We start from the raw sequence: 20856 nt of genomic DNA on the forward strand, positions 1-20856 counted from the left end.
TTTTTTTATTCACCACTCCATTTATTCTTCTGTTTCAATGATTATGTTTTATTTTTTTATTTTTTGCTGACACTGGGCACTTTATTAGTGAAGGGCCTTGGTTTGGGGAGGGGGTGTTGGGATGCAGAAGAAGCACCCATCTCAGAGGATTTTCCCGGAAATCAAGCGTTCCTCCATGCAGATTTCGAGGAAACACCATTGTGGATGAAATCCCTAGACGGCAATGCTGTGACTGCCAAGCAGCAGAGATAGGCGGGTTGCCTGGGCACAGCTGGGCCCCCTGGACAGCAGGGCTTCGATGTCAGGCTCCATATTCGATGGCTGGAAAGCAGCGGCTGTAGCTGCGCACAGGCACACCATGAGGGCCCACCGGGAGCTTCTCAAAGTTCCAGACGACGTTGTTGCGGCCCACCAGAGACCGGGTGATGAACGTGGGGTCGGTCATGAGCGCAATGGCGTCCTAAGAGGAAGAGGGGGTGTGCCTGTGCGCCATTCAGCTCGCCCTTTTCGGAAGGCATAAGGTTTGGCTGGAGACAGCCGCGGGTTGGGACGTGCTTGAGGAAATTCAGGATCTCTTCGCTTTTGGCGTTTTCCTGATGCCTGAAATGGTGGCGGCGGAAGCCGAGCACGACCAGGCCCTGGGGTCTGAGGCGCCGCTGCAGCTGGTTCATCTGGGTGTAATCCCGGACCTTTGGGCCTCAGAGCGAGGCCACAATCTGGATGAGCAGCACCTTGCCCCGCAGGCAACCCAGGCTCATGGGCTCCCTGCAGGCGGGTGGGGGTGCAGAGAAGGTGGACCAGGAGCGCAGAGCCGCGCGCAGGGCGTGCTATGCGAGAAGAGTGCATTATGTAATTTTTATTTATAGATTACCTGTTTAATTAATCTTCAGATCTCTGTACTACCTCATATTATCTTTAATTTTGCAGATATTTGTTTCCGTCCTTTATTTCTTTCAACGCTTTAAAAGTCCGTTTTTATTCTACATCTATTACTTCAACTATCGGAGAAATAGAGATTTAATTCTCCTGTCTTGTTGAATAGCACTTGTGGTGCCGTTTTTATTAAACTTTTATAATTTTGGACTGTGAGTTTGGTTTTGGCAGCTTTTTTCTGTGAGAATCATATGGGGCCACATTTGGGCCATAATTTCAAAGACAATATTTTAAAAATATAGGTGCCTTAGAAATGTCCTTAACTCATGATTATTTTATGTTAATATACCTGTATGATTTTTTTGCAAGGTACATAGTATAAATCTGATTATCGAAACTGTGATGTGAGAGCAAGTTTGTATTTGTAAATTTGCAGACTTGTTTCCATCACAGCACAGGCCACGCCCCATAAGTACACTTGTCATGTTTATTTATTGGCTTATTTTCTTTTAGAGTTTCTCCCTGGTCTGGAAAGGGGAGTTACAGAGAAGTCTAATTCAACCAACCCCATCTACCACCCCCCCAACTCTGATTGCATGGGCCAAAGTTCATTACCTATATTCTCCAGTAAAATTTGATTTCTGATGTTGGTAGAGATAATAGCTTTTAGCTTACCATTCTGGCTTTTACTTTTCTCTTTGATTTGGGTCCTTTGGTGGTTTTGTTACTTGGGGTGGGGTTGGGCTTAACTGTAGATTTAAAATAATGTTTATTGTATTTTTTCCAGAATTTCTGGCTGTATTAAAGTGAGACATTGTTCAGGATATTTATCTTGCTATAGTGTTATTTGAAATGTAAGCACATGGTCCAATTCATGTTCTCTTTTCTTTCTGTACTCTAGTCATACTTTACATCTTTCAGTCACTCTAAAATCTTTAGTTACTTTCCAGCTCATACTGTTTGGGTTAGGGTAAGATTAAGCATACTCCAGCTGTAAAAATTAACTCCCAAATTTCAGTGCCTTAAAAAGAATAGATGCTTTTTGTTTACTCATCTAATAACCTAATATGGGCATTTCTTGGTGTCAGGTGACTTTCCTTCATGTTGTATTTCAGGTATCCGTGCTTCTTCCATCCCAGGCGTCAACCAGGGAATAGAAATGACACACACCACTTTCATCAAACTTCTTGGATGAGAGTTAGTCACATAACCACCTGTGGAGGCAAAAGAAGCATAAGAAACACTCCCTTCCCAGTCAGGGCTATATCTAATGAGGATTGCAGATTACAGTGGGAAAAACTCTCAGCGTTGATGTACAGATACTCATTTCTGTGACAGGTGCTTTTGTGTATGATATTCCCTGTGCCTGGGCATTTTCCCTCCCTTACCCTCTCTGATTGACACTCTTTTGTGCTTTGTTACCCAATCATAATCTAGGAAAGCTTTTCCAGATTAAGTGAGGGCCTGGCTTCATAAAAACAACCTAATAAATCCTTCACTCCTTCTTAGCACTTATAAAATTGTAATTGTTTTAATGGCTGTGCAATTGTTTCCTCAGTCTCTAATTCCTCCACTAAAACAAGCACTGTAAGGGAAGAGCTCATCTCTCCCCCAGCCCTTCACCCCTCCCCCACTCATAATATTACTAGTTCCTTAGTGTCTGGCAAATTGTGAACATGCAATAACTATGTGTTAATGCATAAAAAAATAAAGGAGGTTTGCATAAAATGATCAACAAATTTATAGTGGAAACCATGACATTTAGTATCATTAAACTCTTGAGTGCTTAGCTTGTGTAAGTAAGTTAATCAGTCCACATGGTGAATTTATGAAGATTCGCTCAACAGAGAAGGTTCTGTGACAAAGGCAAATACATATTCTTTGTCATTAGGTGTCTCATATCTACTTGAGGGGTGGGGATGTGAGGCATTTCTAAGCTGGAACATTAAAACTCTCCTCTAAAAAGTTTAAAATTAGTAAAATATAGGTTATGATTATGCCAAGATATGTCAGCTGTGATGTGGCCACAAATACTATATTTTAGCCTTCCTGTTAGAGACATGCATGGTTTCTTATACCTCCTTACTCTGGGAACCACATTTCTTGCCTTATGGAAAGAATAAAGCGTGTTCCATTTAGATGTCCCACCGAAGGAATATCATACAATTAAATATGCATTTGGTCCTATAGTCTTTATTATCTAAACTGTTCAAGTAGGGGGGTTTTATGTCCTCAATCATTCTCTCCAATTTCAAGTATTAAGATCAAAGTTTTTTTTTTTTTCTCTCAGAAATATAATGAAATAAAATTATATACTTCTTAAAGCAAATAAAATGAGTGTTGAGGTATACATTGTTTCATTAAAGATAGTAATATGTCAAATATGTGTTGGCATATTTAAAAACCTGATACCTAATATTTTTTTGAGCTTTTATTTTTACTTTTTTAAGTTTTTCTTTTTTCTCTTTCTTTTTTTTTAATAGGTTTCCTGGCTTCTCTTAGGAGCTCCTTACTTTCATGTTGCAAGATTCCTCCAGACCAGGTAAAAAGAAGGCAATGAACTTATTTGAACTTTCTTGGTAGAAACTTAGTTTTGTTGAAATATTTGCATGCCTCTATCTGACTCTTTAATATACATACACCACTATTCGCCAGTGCTGTATTCTTCATCTTAAGTTAGTCATTGATAAATGACTGCTTATTGCTGCTTCAGTTTTTTACCTATGTGGTTTTGCTTTGGACGTATTTTTTTTTTTTAACCATTCAGATTGACTGTGAATTATATCAGGAGAGCAGCCTTTTAGTAATCAAGGTCAATAGGAATCTCTACTCCTAATAAGTCATATAAAGCCTTTGCTGTGTGCTATTCCACAGGGCAGAGTAGAAGCTGTTTTATTGACCAGCCTTTCCTAAGGGGCCTTGTAGCATTTGCAATTTTTGCCCTTAGGGGCTGGTGAAAGAGACCTTTGCTACTCTTTTAATCAGTACCAGAATCAGCAATTAACCTATAACTGTAGCTGGTGTCCTAGAAATGAGGCAATGTAATCTTTTCTCATTACTTCTTATGGGAAAATTACTTTTGACATCTGTGCTTTAAGGTTGCTCACACTTTTCAAGAAATATCCTTTTAGCCTATGTCAATCAGTACACATATTACCCCTTCCATAGATGGTCACATTTTGGCTTATCTGACCTAAAATGTTCTGTGTTGTATTTTGCCTTTATGCATTTAAGGGTGCCCTGTGCATATTTCTATCAGAATACTTATCACAATGTTGTATAATCATCCTTTTACTACCTTGACTGTAAATTTTCTGAGATTAGAGACCATTTATCTTGATAAGCTCAGTTACTAAGAAAGTGATTGGTTCTTCATTAATAATGGCATTTCACATCAGCCTTAGGAGCCAAGATAGTTTCTGCACAATGAAGAGTGCCTAGCACATAGTAATTTCTCAATAAATATTTCTCAAATAAGATTCTTAATAACAACACCTAATGGGGGCACCTGGGTGGCTCCGTCAGTTCAGTGTCTGACTCGTGATTTTGGCTCAGGTCATGATCTCATGGGTTGCGGGAGCCCTGCTTAGGCTCCTCATTCGGTGGGGTGTCTGCCTGCCTGCCCTTCTCCCGCCGCTCCTCCCGTCTGCTCACCCACACACACTCTCTCTCAAATAAATAACTAAATCTTTAGAGAAATAACAACACCTAATGTGTAACACGTCTTTGATGATAGGCGTATTTCTGACATATTAACTCGTGTGACCCTCAAAACCACTTTAGTAGGTAGGGCTATTATTTTCTCCATTTTACCAATGAGTAACTGATGCAAGAAAAGGTGAGTAAATTTCCAAATGGCACACAGCCAGGAAGTGATGGTGCCATGAGCCAAACCTGGTCAGTCCGCCTCCCAAGTCCGTCCCCTTAACATTACTGTCGGAAAAGCTTCTGCAGAAGGAAAGGACTTGCTAATGAAACATTTTCACATATAAGAGGAAGAAATATTTATACTTACACAAAAGACTGACACTAAGTATAAATATATGTTCTTATAGGGTGTATGAGAGGTAAAGGGAAAGTTATAATTTGCATTCCTGCACATTTGCCATGAACCAAAGCTGTATATCGTTTTTCCAGAGAAGTTTATGAATAAAATGAAACCATTTTATGTTTTATATCTGAAATTAAAAGGCCCAGTGCATAATTAGAAGTGATGAAAAGACTTAATGTTGGACTATTATAATTTTTTGGGTGGTATCTAAATTAATATTACCATGATAATAAAATACTACAAGAGTATAAAGATATGCATCATCAAAATTTTCTCATTAATGAATAGTGTGTTAAGCTCTCATACTAATGAAATGAGACTTAGGATAAAAACACATCGGGAAATTATCCATATATTCTTGATAATTAAATAAAAGATCTATGTAATAGTAGACTGTGATACATTTTGTAATTCACTTTAAAACCTTTTATTTTCATGAGGCCTTGAAATACAATGCCCAATTACGTTAGGAAACATTTACAAAATTTAGTTTAAAATATGTTACCGTAAAATTTGTAATACACCTCAATATACTTTAACAGAAAAATGGAACAAACCTTATAGACATACCTAAAAATTGAGTTTGAGGTAAAGTATGCTAATCTGGCATGTACATGTTCCGAGTAAATAATGCATTCTGGTTAAAAAATGGTTTACTGCATAAATGAGCTCTCTGCATAGAATTCTAAGGAAAAAAAAATCAGCCTTTGAATCTGGTTTTGGGAATTATTGCAAGAGTATTCATCTTGAAGTTAGAATTGTTCTCCCACTGAAACTTAAATTTTTGTGTGCAATAATCTGAGTTTCCTAAAGATAAAGATACTTGAAGCTAATTCCTAATTTTAACAAGGTTTTTGCTTTGTTTTAGAATTTGGCTGAAATTGCCAACTTATATTAAATTGCCTTATTTTATTTAAAATTATAGGTAAGCATAGATATACCAATAAATATAAAATTAAAATGATCTATTTATTCAGATGTGGGCATTATTCCTCAGCCTTTCCCCGACACTGGCTAGCTTCAAATAATTCTTTCTTTCTCTCTTTTCCCTCCAATCTCTGTATTATTTCGAGCTTGTATTTTAGACTTATGGACTTTTTCCCTAAAATTTTCAATTTTGTCTTGTTTTTTTGTGTGTATGCATTTGCATTTGTGATACAAAGATTGAGCCTCACGGTACCATTAAACTACCATTTTTAGATTTCACTTTGAATTACATATTCAAAACTTACAAGTAGGAGCCAAACTACATCTTCTTTTCCTAAGAATTATAGACCCCGGGCTTTTCCAGAGAGACTTTTTAGCACCGTGGGATAGCATAAGCCCTTAAATTCCTAATATTATTTTCCACAATCACTGAATGACATGCATTTCTGGGTCATTGTACATTTTCCAAGTGTTTTGCAGGCTCCTCCTAGATTAGCCAGTGAAGAATAGTTTTAAATTTGACAGTTATGGGATTGCAGTGCTACTGTTTGGTAATGTAAGGATAAGTTACAGTCTCGTTTACACCATGTTTTTTTCCTTATGACTCCTGTGTTCTTATTTCCTTTAAACAAGGTATTCCTGTATCTGTCACTTCCTGAAAACTCAATTTCTATTATGATGACATTCTTGGAATTTCTTCATGTAGAATTTCTCATGGTGTTTAAAAATACCATGATTATTGGACCCCCAGAATGTTATAAACACTTATCTTTGTGGAAATTGTGTGAATTAAACATAAATACCAGAAGTTCACTTACTTTGATTCAGTGGACACTCTCTTCAAAGACATTTAAGAGAATTGTTATGGCATGAGTTGGGGACATGTGATAATTCTCCACAGATTAAAAAAAAATGAGTAATTTAGGAAGCCATGCATCTAAATAATAGTAGCTGGTCAGATTCCTTAGAAACCAAAGGACCTAGTCGAGATCTTCTTTCAGAAATAGTAAATGTAATGCCTTTCCACGTAACCCGAGTCCGTTTTTAAATTCAATTAAATCCAATACACTATATAATAGTTTTCATTATATTCTACTCAAAATTGCAGAGGATAAACAGACAAGGTCAATGGTATGTGTGTTTGTTCTTTAAACTTTTCTATAGCTTTGAGACTATCTAATAAAAATTTAGTACCAAACCTATTATAGATTAGTACAAGCCATAAAGTAATAATGAGTAAAATCTACATAGCCTATAATTTATGAGTATGTGGTTAAGTACCCCATAACTAATTGGTAACTTTTAACAAAATATATGGATCTCTAATCCTTGTTTTGCTTATCTGTTAAGTGAAAATAATAAGAGTATTTCCTTCATAGGATTTTTCTAAAATTCTAATAGTATTAAGACAACTGTGAATATTAAATGAAATACTGCATATAAATTACTAAGCAGAGTAGCTAACAGTTGGTCAATAATTACCCAATAATTTCTTGTAATTATGATGATTTACATATACATTTGTAGTTTATCAGTTATATATAGTTTACATCATTGAATTCTTTTAGCAAGTTAGGTAGCACAAATCTTTTATTTATTTTACAGTGTAGTATATTGAGGTTCAAAAAGCCGAGTCAGTTTTACAATCACATAATTAGTAGATAGAACTGTAACTTGAACCCATTGTTTATGATTTTAAGAACCATGCTGGGGACAAATGCATTAAGTTATTTTTAAAATCATATTTCAGAAAATATCTATATTGCAAAACAATCTTGTAACATAAAAATTCTAATTTAACTTCTTTGAAAGTTCATCTTATTCAAAATCCTGTAAAAAAATGATAAATTATCTTAGGTAGTGATGTCCAATTTATTCAAGTTGTATTTTGTTGCCTTGACAAATTTTGGAGAGTCTTCTACTGGCTCCTCACAGACCTGGTTTTGAGTGCTGGCTCATTTGTGTACTAGGGATACTTAAAGAATGAGACAGAGTCACTGTTCTCATCAGACTTCAGAGTGTTTGGTACAAAGTAGAGATTACAAGCTACAATTATTGCTACCACTGGAATATTTCAGTTGTTGAAGTGCAGAATTTGTTAATTTCTATTTAGGTTTCTAATATTAAGGTGAATTTTATGTTTAATGACTACATATTCAGTATAGTAAATACTTTATAATCATGGAAGTATATTCATTTCATCATTTTTTTTCTTGTAAGTAACATAAATGGGTGAGATCATCTAACTCAGCCTCTAGCACTTTAAGTTTTTACATCTTAAAACTTGGAATTGTCCCAGTGACTCAAAGCTATCTCATCAAGTCCTTTTTCCAAACAATACTGTCCTTTGCTTAGGGCCAAATGGGTAGCCTCATGACTTTCTTAGGTTGTTCATGCAAAATATGTCTATTCCTTGTTTTATTTTCTACTTTCTAAGATAAATGTCTTTGATTTCTTCAACTGTTTTTAATGTGGCCTATTCTGAGACCCATCCCATGATGCTTAGTCTTTTCCTAAAAGTGCTTGTATTTGTCTATAAGAGTTCTACTCCCTAGTCACCAGCCTCAGAGCCATGGGGCAGCTGTGACATTGGAAGTAGGTTCCTGACATTTTTATGATTTCTAAGTAGCAGTAGCAACTTTCTGACCTCAGGATAGGATTTAAAGAGAAATGACTTAAATGCTAGTGGCAGAGTCCCTGATTTTTCCTTTTCTAGTCTTATCATTGCTCCAATAAACCGTTAAATTCTTGAAATGCCTCATTTTCCTTTCTTTCACTGAGCCCTGAATTATCAATTTATAAAATGCGTATAGGGTCCAAGCCATAGTTCTTGGCACTTAGTACATTAAATGTGAGGTCTTTAAAAAACTTAATTTCACTTAATTTCCTTTCACAAGCACCCCTAGTACAAATCATTAAAAAAATGAGAGTATATTTTTAGTATGTTTGATCAGAGAAGATAAATTCAAGAACAACACCTTTTCATGTGTAAATTCATTTAACATATATTTATTGAAGGTCTATTATGTTCTGAAAATTGTGAACATGATGGTTAGCAAAATAGATACAGTTCAGGTCTTCATATATTGCATTTCAGTGGAAAATGCACTCCACAGAAATGGAAATAAATGAATTAGGGACAGTTTTTTTTTCTTTCTGAACAGGATTACATTTCTCATGAACTGGAAAATCTAATGAACTTTGTTTGATTTTAATAAGAATACCCAGATGGGCCCCTGTTTGTATGTGTGCTCAGTTACTGAATCAGTGATGGCTGTCTTTCCTATTGTAGATAGAGCCAGTCACCATCACCCTGGCAGCTGTGGGCTAGAAACATTTCCTTCTGGACAGCCCCACATCTACAACTTCTTATTTCACGAATGTAAAGATGACTTTTCACGTTTTCATGATCTCTCCTTGCCTTCTCTAGTTATACATATCATTCAGCACTATTGATGATGCGTCCTCAGATTTCCTGATAATGTTTTCATGGGTTTCCTATTCTGATTTTTCTTTTTTTTTTTTAAAGATTTTATTTATTTATTCATGAGAGACAGAGGAGGAGAGAGAGAGAGGGAGAGAGAGAGAGAAGCAGAGGGAGAAGCAGGCTCCCAAAGAGCAGGGAGCCCGATGCGGGACTCGATCCCAGGACCCTGGGATCATGACCTGAGCCGAAGGCAGACGCTTAACCATCTGAGCCACCCAGGCACCCTATTCTGATTTTTCTTTGGGAGCCAAAGAACTTGTATTCATTCTTCTTCCCCATCTCCTGTCTTCCCGCAGCAACAGCGCTTGTCTTGCAAGCTTCCCAGTGGGCAGGCTTTTTTCACCTTGCCTTCAACAAAGGCATAATTCTACTCAACCTGCAGTTAAAATCAGTGCTTTGGTTTAGGGTCAGAGAGAATCTAGGTTCCTCAGTACTTGGGACTCAGGGTTTATTGTACAGGCAAGATGGGGTATTCAGAGTTCAGGCCCACTCTGAGATATTTCACATTTCCAAAAGTTAAGTCGACTTTTGTGGCCTGGCCTCAGGACCAATGACGTTTTTTGCCTTTAATGTGGAAGCGGGTTTTGAAATTTAAAAAGAACAAAACAAAACAAAAATACTCCCCAAAATATTTACAAGGGAATTTTGGGGGGGAGATTTATATTGCAAGTTTACCTAAAATAATAATTCTCTGCATTTTATGCAGTTAAGTAGCCGACCTATTTGTATAGTCCATGGTCCCAAGTAAAACTATCTCATATTAAGCTACCCTGAGATAAGTGGAGATAGAGCAGTTGTATGTCTGTGTAAAAAACTGTACTAGAACATTGAATGGAAAGCGATAGAAACCAAGGATTTGATTATTTTCTCAAACATACCTGGTTTGAGATGATTTAATCTGGTATACTTAGTCTTGCTTCCAAGAGGTCTTTTTTTTTCTTCGGATCTGCCATCCGAATCATTAAACTTTCCCCCTTCCTCAGGAATATTTTCCCTACTTCCACTGATCCTCAGATTTGTGTATAAATGTGACTGCACAGGGAGCTGGATATCAGTATTTGAGTGTAGAATTGGGTCCATAATGAGTATTGAAATAAAAAGAATGATGAATTAAAAACCTATGTACTTAAATGTGTGTTTTCCATTTCTGACTGAAAATGCTGCTCAAATGAAAACCAATTTTCTTTTTATGAACTGAACTCATAATTAGGAACTTGAATTATAATGTCATAGAAATGGTAGTTATAATATAGACATATTACATTTGGTTAGATTTTGCACAAGGGAAATTCTCCTTTGTATTAACTGGACATTTAATTCTAACTCCACAGAAGGTAACTTTGAAATTGCAGGCTGTGGACTGTGCCCTGCTCAGGCACTCTGTCTAGGTCATGGTGGCCCACAGAACATCAGGGCCTGCCACTGAAGACTGTTTGACTCGAAAATTGTCATTTCAGTTTTTCTGGGTTTCATTTTAAATTATTTTTTAATCATGTGGTTCCATTGTCCATGGCATAAATCGGGGGGCAGGATTTGCATTTAGAATGCTATAAAATACACTGTTCCTTCGGGTATATGAAGGAGGGTACCCTCTACCAATTCACATAAATCAAGATAAGAATACTAAAAGCAAAGCAATTTGATTAGGTACTAAATTCAAAACATTACAAGATTGTGGTCTAACAGCCACTAGAAACTGAAGTCATCCTGCATCTAGCATTGTCTAGTGTGGAAAATTAAAATGACAGTTTTAAGAGATAAAGGCAATCTTATTCCTATTGAGCTTTAGGGTTCATGCCAGTTTATCTTGGTTATGAGGTGTAATGTAATATTATATACACATCTACTATAAACATTCAGACTTTTATAGACATGTCAAAAGGGTACCACTTGATGTAAAATAAAATAAATTACAACCTTGTAAAAAGTTCCATGATTTACTCTAACATAGGTACACTCTTTCTCCACCCTTTCTGCCATCTTAAATCCCCAGGAGAAACTGAAGAGAAACAACTGTAAATTTTACTTTAAGAGTTATCAGAGCAATAATGTATAGTTTTCCAATGTCAGGGATCAAAATCTACCTTTGCTTTTATTACAAGATAATATCATCAATGTTTACATATTACCGATGAATAAATTCTCTGAAGCTTTTCAAGCTTACATTTAGGTAATGTGTCTATGGAATTTTCTTTTCATAAGTCTTACAGAAATCTTACATACATTGAGTTTGCCACAAAAATATATGTTTTTTATTTCAAGTGGTATCATAAGTCCATAATTTCCTGGCATTTCTAAAAGAGATATTAAAAAAAATATACATCTAGAATGTAGATTAGGAGCCTTCTTTTTTCAATGTGTCCTCTTTAAAGCTAACATAATTTTTTCTCATCTTATATTCTGTCAGTGACACTGCTGTGGGCTTGATTTTTTTTTTTTTTTAATGTGTAGGAGATATTTGGCAAGTAATAGCATTCCTTTCCTATCAAGTTTTACAGCTTTTATATAGCCAGAACAACCCATTTAAACTCATATTCATTCTATACGTACTTGCTTTTAGTGATATTTCTTCTTTGTATGCCCTCTTATAATTAGGAAGAAGGCCCCGAAGGGCCCAATTAGCCAACATGTGAATGTAATTATAACACTTGACTTTTTTCTGTCTTCTCCTTGTATGTATGTCTGTGTAGTATATAGCATAACTTACTTGGGAGAAAATTCCAACCAGGAATACATTACATATTGAGCTTTTAGCTAATTTATGGCAAACATTCCTCATGGTTGCCTAACAGACACAGTTTCCTTTCACCTATATTAAGAAAAGTAGAAAGACTGGAACTGCCTTTCATAGCGAGCTTCCTCTCACATTTGGAAGTTGAGCCAAACAATCAAACTTCCAGTCAACCCTGTGTTCAGTGTCAAGTCATCATGTAAGCCTGGTCTTGCCAGGAGAGGGATTCTTAAGAGGGCTGAAGTTTGAGTGGTGAATTAGTGAAAGACGTGTGATCAGCCAGCATTGTTTTAAAGAAGACAATTTATAGCTACAGGAAGTTAAGGTCTGAGGAAAGAATTGAGACGTTACTGCTCTGTAGTATTAATTCTCAGGGCCAAGTTTCCCAGTTGTGGTTGTCTTGTAATGTAACAAGTTCTACAAGGGCTGTCTCAGGCACCAACAGGCACCACTCTGAGACAGTCCTCTCTCTCATAGTTAAGAGGTTCTTTCTTCTCTTGGGACAATTAAAGTTGTTCTCAATGCATGGTGAATTTCCAGAGACCGTATTTCTCATTATGAAATAATGCATTTTCAATATATTTGAGATTAACCCAGGAATCATTAGTCTCAGTTCATACTGAACATGCACATGGATGACCAAGTAAATGTTTTGTGTAAGCGCCTTTACTTTTATAACATGAATGTATAACACGTTAACATGAGCATATTGTACTTGGGCCACTAAGTACAGCTATGCAAATTGTTCACTGTTATTAATCTAGAAGGGGCCCTTGCCATAAACTCTGATGTTAATGATGCCCTCTAGAGGTCTGAAGTATGGTAACTTGGGTTTCTACTCTGAGTTTATTTACTAATTTTCTTGTTTTTATTCCCCATTAGAATCATCTGTCGCCCTAATCTGTCACTATCTAAGCTTACTTGTTCACATTGTATTCTTATCTCGTCTGTCTTATATAGGTTATAATGATAACAGCTAATAAGTAACATTATTTAACTGCATTATCACATTTAATCCTCATAATAACTCTCTGAACGAGATTTTATTACTGCTCTCATTTTACAGATAAGAAAAAAAAAGCTTTCAAGGATACAGCTTTTAAATTGGGGAGCCAGGATTTTTAACTCAGTCTTTCCGACTTGAGAGCTAGAGATCTTCATTATCAATTCACAGGCAAACTACTATTACATTCTAAATAACAGCTATGCATAAATAGGGTCTTTCCTCTGCCATATTATCTCCTGGGGCTTTGGCCCCCTGCTTAGCTCTTTTGTTGCCTGCTTCCAACTTCTTCCTACTACCTGTTAACCAGTCAGATTTCCCATCTATCTGCTTTGCTCTATGAAGTCTTAGTTGAAGTAGATGAAAGTTTTATGGAAAGAAAACACTTAGGAAATCCAGGCCCATCCTGCCGGAAAAAAACAAAAAACAAAAAACAAAAAACAAAACAAAAACCTTAAACTATGTCAAAACTTAGTATTTTCCTTGGACCATATCTGTACATCTTAGGAAATGTAGATCAATATTAACAAATTAAATCTATTGTGGGTTCACCCATATCTGGAAAGGTTTAGTTTATTTTACTTTAGCCTGGCTGAGTTATCCTTTGACTCCCTGCCACTCAGTCTAGGGGATGCAGCTCCTAGAAATCTACAAATTCAACACGAGGCTCTTACAAATATTGAAGGATATTGGTTTATGGGCGAGGCTCCTCCTGAGACGACCGGAGAGGTGTGTCAAGTGAAAGGAATGGGTGGGAAATTGCAGAAGTCTCAGAGAGTTAAGGGAATTACAGTTGGAATAGGCAGAGAAAACATGAGAGTTAAGAGAAGAAAAAAATATTGATGTTTTATGGCTGGCAACTAAAAATAAGTTCTAAGAAACTAAACATGCTGACCCACCTAACAGGGAGGAAAAATTTACCTGTTTGAAGATATCTTTAATCTAACTTTATGTAATTGATATTAAATCAGTTTAGCCAGTATTGATTGGGTAATGAAGCAATACCAAAATTATGATAGGGTCTAGTATAGATAATTTCAGAGTATAAAGATATGTTTGCAAGATATATTTTATAAATTAAACATCTTAATGGAGGAGTATTCTGAGAGGTCATAAAAGATTTTAAAAAATTGTGAATTGGGGCACCAGTTGCTCAGTCGGTTAAGCGTCTGCCTTCAGTTCAGGTCATGACCTAAGGTCCTGGGATTGAGCCCTGCATTGGTCTCCCTGCTCAGCAGGTAGTCTGCTTCTCCCTCTCCCTCTCCCTCTGTGCTCTCTCTCTCTCTCAAATAAATAAATAAAATCTTTTTAAAAAATGTGGACTGAAGTAAGGCCCCTGACACCATTTTATTTAGTCTAAAATCATGTTTTCTGTCAAGTAGAAAGATGTGAATGCAATTTTGTGTCCTGCTAGATACTATTTTTTCCTGACAAATCATATAATACCATATTGTTTTAATACTAATTTAATTGATTTCTTTTATCTTTCATGCTTTGGGAATACCTACATAGTATCTCAGCTCTAAAACAAGACAAATAGCTCACTATCAGCACATAACTTGAACCTTTACCCACGTGTAAATGTAAAATAGGAATACATCCATTAGCATTCAACTAACATGGTCATTTGCTACATTATTATCCCATTAAAACATTGTATATTTTTGTTCTTTATCAATGACTAAAACTCAGTAATTAGGAGATTGTATCAAATGGCTGACTACTTAAACCCTAGAACTCTAGAAATGACATATAAAATGTGAATTTTAAAGAGTAGCTTCATAATTATGTGTGCAACAATAATGAATAGGTTCTACAGACCACTGATTTTAGGAATTAATGAAAGACAAGAAGCAAATTGGAACAGATGGATAGTTAAAAACATATGCTGATGTAGAGGAAGGAGTCATTTCAGAGAGAAGGATGAGACTGGTGCTTTTAGGGGAATTACACCCAAATTTTGATATGAATCTGTCCTCCTAACTTGCATAGCTGGTCTGCAACAGCAGTTAGCAAGAGGTTTATTTCAGAGACTGAATTTGAAAGTGTAGGCATTTGAGCTAACAAAGAAAAGGTGTGCCCCACCCCCCAAAGATAACAGCATTTCTATTTGTTTATTTACTTACTTACTTATTTACTTTTTTTATTGGGGGGGTGGAGGAAGGGTCAGAGGAAGAGGGGGAGAGAGAGAATCCTAATTGACCAGCGGCTCGATCTCATGACCCTGAGATCATGACCCTGAACTAATGAACTCAGCCAAAATCAAGAGCTGGACACTTAACCGACTGAGCCACCCAGGTGCCCAAGATAATGGCATTTCTTAAAGAGTAGGAGATTCCTACAGAAATCAAGATATCATTGCTTCCAACCTAGTAGCACTTCATGCTTTTCCCCCAAATCGCTGTAAAACGTCATCCAAACGAAACATACTAGCATGAATTACTAAAACAAATGTTATAGATCTTAACCCAGGAAAAAGAAAAAAAAAAAAAAGGAATCTGAGAGAGAACAATGAATAAGATAAAGAAATACTGGGGCGTAAAGAGACCAATAAAATTTAGAGTTAAAGCCAAACACTTGTTAGGGCATAATATTAAAATATTGAAACAGTATAAAACTGAAATACCAGATAACATCAGCATGGAGATATTGGGACATGAAAAAGAAGGAAATTGAAAGCTGTTTCTGTGATAAATATATCCAGTGATATGAAAAATGCTAAATAGTGACAAAAATATGATTAAATAGGTGTGTTAAATATTAAAGGATGATGATCATCAGAAGAAATTGTGTGAATATTATATATACACACACACATATCTCAAATACCTGGAATAAAAAATAAATGAATAGATACTAAGAAAAATAGAAGAGACAAGTCCTGATTAATTTTATCATTAATGGCCAAAACTTTGAGGAGTGCAAATACTACTTGAAATGACAGAGACTCCTGGAATGTATGGTGCATGGAAGGGGAGATAATTAATAACAAACAGAACCAAAGATCAGAACCAGTTACATACTACTTATAAGAAACACACTTAAAAATACACAAAATATTGTATTTGAAGAGATGGAAAAATAATAAATAATAACAAATAGAAGAAACAAAAGATCATTAATATCAGGCAAAATAGAAATCAAGGTGAAATTCTGCATACATCTTGAATTCCATAGACAATATCTGTTATTTTCCTTCTGCCCAAAGAATGACCTTTTATTTTTCTTTTAGTGTGAGTCAACCAGTGCTACCTTTTCTCAGTTTTTGTAGATATGAAAGTTTTTATTCTGCCTTTATCTTAAAGGGTATTTTTGTTGCGTATAGAAATCTCAGTTGGTAATTATTTCCTTTAAATATATGCAGAACTCTTTCCATTATTTTTTGACGTTTTGTTGTTGAGAAGTCACCGGCTAATCATACTGTTGCTCCTTTGAAGGTAATTGGTGATTTTCCGTCCTTTGGCCGCTTCTAATTTTTTTTCAGTTTTAAACAGTTTTATTATTATATATCTAGGTATTGTTTTCTTTTGTATTTATACTTTAGGATTTTATAGAACTTCTACAAACTGTGTTCATTGTCTTTAATTGGTTTTTTGAAACTCAGGGGCATTATTTCTTCAAATATTCTTTCAGTTCCATTCACAGATGGATTCCAGTTGTCCATTGGTTAGCATATTGGAGAATGTCTCACTTGTCACTTACACTTTTACTATTTTAAACTTACTCTCTTTTAAAATTAATTTTTATCCTTTTAACTTCAGTTTGTATATTCTCTATTGATATATCTTCCAGTTTACTGATCTTGTGTTCTGCTCTGCCAGTATGCTGTTAAACCTTTTTTTTGAGTTCTTATTTTATTGTACTTCTTAGTCTAGAATTCCCATTTTTTCTAGTTGCTTTTCTCATGTTAAATTTCTTTATTTTCCCCTACTTTCTTCTCTCTCTCTCTCTGTCTCTCTCTCTCTCTCTCTCACACACACACACACACACACACACACACACACACACACACCATATTTCTATGGCTCTGTGTCTTTGCTCTTCTAGTAATTTTTTAAATTAAATATTGAATATTGTATATAAAAACTACCGAGGATTGAGATGATCTAATTGTTCTCTAGTGAGTTTCTGTTCTTTCTGTTGTTAGGTAGAATGAGGCTGATCACCTGAATCCATTCAAAGACAAAGCTGAGGCGAGACTAGGTTGTGATTTGGGTTTTGCCCAGACTCCACCTATCCTCAGTTAACATGCACTCCCAGGTCACAGTCATTCTGAGCTTTCAACTGAGAACCTTTTGTGTTTGCTGGAGTTTCTTACCTGGCTGTTCCTAAATTCAAATCTGAATTTCTTTAGAAGGGAAAGTGTTTTTTCTGATTAGCTGCTTGGCCTTTTGTCTCTCCAGTTTTAGACTTTGACAAATGTCTTGGAAAAAGTCTGCCTGTGTGTCAAGCCCAGTTTTCTGCCCACCATTCTGCTGGCAACTTGGCCTATTTTGTACATTCAGCCGCCAAAGATCATCATAAACTGCTGTTTTTTCTGTCTCCCAGCAGTGGCCATTTGCCCAAGCAAAATACATATTCTCAGATTTATTTCCTGCACTCAGATTTGGCAATTCCCCAGAGAAAAATGCAGCTACAGAAACTCAGCTCAATTCTTTCAGTTCTCCTCTCCTTAGGATCTCGGCTGTGTAATCCTTATTGTTTTCAGCAACAATGCTTTCTGCATTCTGTCTGGCTTGTTTTTAGTTGCTTCTGTTGGCTTGTTTGTCCACCACATGCTCCTTTAACCTTTCTGGAAGTAAAATTCTTTGAACCAGCTTATATACATATATATATATACATATATATATATATGATTATTTGTTGGATGTTTACTGAATTACATACTATTTTATTTATTCCTTACAATAAATTTTAGGACTATATATAACTGTTTCCATTTTTAGTATATGAATTGAAATTACTTCCCAATCTACATAGTCTCCACAAAGCAGGTTTTGAAATCATCTCCCTGTTTATGAAGAGAAGCCCTGTGCTTTTCCTACTTATTGCATTTCTTGATGCTGAAGAAAGGGAAGGGAAAGTAAAGCACCTTCAGAAGCCTGAAGTCAAGGAAGTTTGTGACTCTTTAAGAAGTTTGCACATGCCCCATGGACTGGTTCTGTGATGCCACTCTTTCTAATCTTTAAGTAAATGTACTGGAGTAGTTGGAGCCAACCGTAGGGGGAAAATGGAAAATAAATCACCATAATAGTATTACAGAGAACACGGATTGAGGATTATTTATGTGCCAAGCTCTCTACATGTATTAAAATATTTAAAGCTCCCAGTAATCTGATGGCCTGAATCCCTTTTTATTCTTATTCTGCTAAGGTTGCAACTAAGCCTCAGAGAAGGTAGTAACTTAGCCAAGCCTCATAAGATAATAGGGTGAATGGTTTAACTTCAAAGAACATACATTATCCAATGCATATACTCCCCCCAAAGTAAGAAGCCATTCTCTTTTTCTTGTTTGGGAAGCAAAAACACCCCAAGTGAGAGAAGAGAACCAAGGAAACAAATTTTTGTTGGACTCTTGCAGTGACTAAATTTAAAAATGTTATCTCACTTATATGTGGAGGCTAAAACAGTTGAACCTATAAAAAACAAAGAGTAAAATAGTGCTTATTAGGGGATTGGGTGGGGGATGATAAGACTCAGGATGTGTAAGGGTACAAACTTGTAACAAGTAGTAAGTAAGGCATAGAGACCTAATGCACAGCATAATAAATACAGACAATGATATTCTACTATTATTTTGTAATGTGATAAATATCACTACCTGGGCAGTCATATTACAATATATAAATGTATAAAGCAATAGGGTTATACCTTAAACTTACCCAGCATTATGCATTAAATTTATTTTTAAAAAAGACATAATTTGGATTAAATATAAATGTTATCAAGGCTTTATCTAATTTAAGCAGTTTCTAAATTCTGTGGAAAAGGATATATATAGTCCCTGACTATAATAAAACTAAGGAAACTAATAATAATTTCATTATTAATAGTATTATTATTATAAAAATCTTTATATCTAGAAATTTATATGGACAAATGATTCACTAATGTTTAATCTTTTTCATTTTTTTAAAGATTTTATTTATTTGAGAGAGAGAGGAGTAAGAGAGAGAGCACGAGCGGTAGGAGGGAGCAGAGGGAGAGGGAGAAGCAGAGACTCCACTGAGCAGGGAGCCCATTGCGGGACTCGATCCCAGGACCCCGGGATCATGACCTGAGCTGAAGGCAGACACTTAACCAACTGAGACACCCAGGCGCCCCTTCTTTTTCATGTTTTGCATTATTAAAAGTCTCTTTCAAAAATACAATGTACTTGGTACATGAGAGTATAAAAATGTTGTTGGACACCATATGCAAAGATTTTTCTATCAATTTGTGAATGAGCAATAAATTAATATGTTCTATATTATAGAATAAACTGTAAAGATGGAAAAGGGCCTATTTATGGTATATTTCCTTTTTCTATGATTTGTATTATTACAGATTGGTTATAATGAATTCATATCTAATGAGTGAAAATAATACTGATCTAAAGATCTCCTGTGAGGTACAACAAAGTAAAATTGTAGGAAAAAATAAACAAAACAACTAGTGTATCAGAGACAGTTTTGACTGCCCCTTTCCATTTTTATTAAAACTGAAGCTCTGTAGCAGATGGGCTTCAAAGATATTTTAAAGATTTAAGTGCTAATGCATGGGAGAATTCCAATGCAAACAGTTCCTTTAAAGTACTTCAGTGCATGCTGGGCTGTGGGAGGGACCTGGAGAGGCCTTTTAAACTTGCTTAGATCTTTCCATTAATAGAGTGCTATAAAATTACCTTCAACATGCATGAGAAAAGTGGCCTTACTGGGAGAAGCTTGGCTTCTTCCTGAATTATCTTCCCCTCAACTAAAATTTTAGTAAACCATTCTAAATAAGGAAACAACTCCAGCTGCAGTGGATGGGTTTCAGTTTGGGATTATTTTATTAAATATTGAATATTTTATTATTTGAAAGCATATGGCATACAAATGTTGAGAATTTCCAAAGAAGCCAACTTCTCATTGAAATAGCGTTCCATTTTTTAGTGCATAAACAATTGGTTGAAGTTAAGCATTTAAAATGGAAATATGTTGTTTTTATTTCAGAGCATAGTATCATCACAAAGTTTGAGTCTATAAAAATGTCTAGCAAAGTCAGTGCAGGCTCACCACAGTCATATTAAGAATCATGGTGGTGACAATTGGGAGGTCATTAAAGTTGATAATCTGTGTTACCTGTGATATGCTTATAAGCATTCTGCATGTAACATAAAGACAAGGAGAATTTGGGTAACCAGTTATTTAATAACTCAGTATAACTAAGAAAACTGCTAAAGTAAAAAGGACAAATTCTGTCATTCCTAGAAGTCTACATTTGTCCCATGATCAAATTCCACTTACTTTTACCATTTTAGTTATACAAAATATGACAGAATAATTTCTTTGTTAATTTGTTCTTGAGAAATTTTTTTATTTTTAAGAATTAGATTTTTTTCATGATATTAGGTTGTATTTTTCTTTATATTTTTACTCTAACCATGACACAGTTTAAGTCTAGGGAAAAACAAGTTATATGATAGGAAATGAAGTTAAAAATGTAGTTTTCTGTTTACATTTGAAAAATGTTTTGGTTTTCTCTCTTATTTCTACTTCATCCAGTTTTGTAATGAAGAAAGGGTCTGCTCTTAGCTGTTGAAC

General features: G+C 35.5%; 1 pseudogene; it reads right to left on the reverse strand.

Moving 5' to 3' along the window:
- Positions 1-213: 213 nt before the first annotated feature.
- Positions 214-20856, reverse strand: part of LOC114208378 (glutathione peroxidase 1 pseudogene) — a 52732-nt pseudogene continuing 32089 nt past the window's right edge.

Source organism: Eumetopias jubatus, unplaced genomic scaffold (genome assembly GCF_037043125.1).
Source record: "Eumetopias jubatus isolate StellerSeaLion01/CBP00866 unplaced genomic scaffold, mEumJub1_p1.0 scaffold_4, whole genome shotgun sequence".
Taxonomy (NCBI): domain Eukaryota; kingdom Metazoa; phylum Chordata; class Mammalia; order Carnivora; family Otariidae; genus Eumetopias; species Eumetopias jubatus.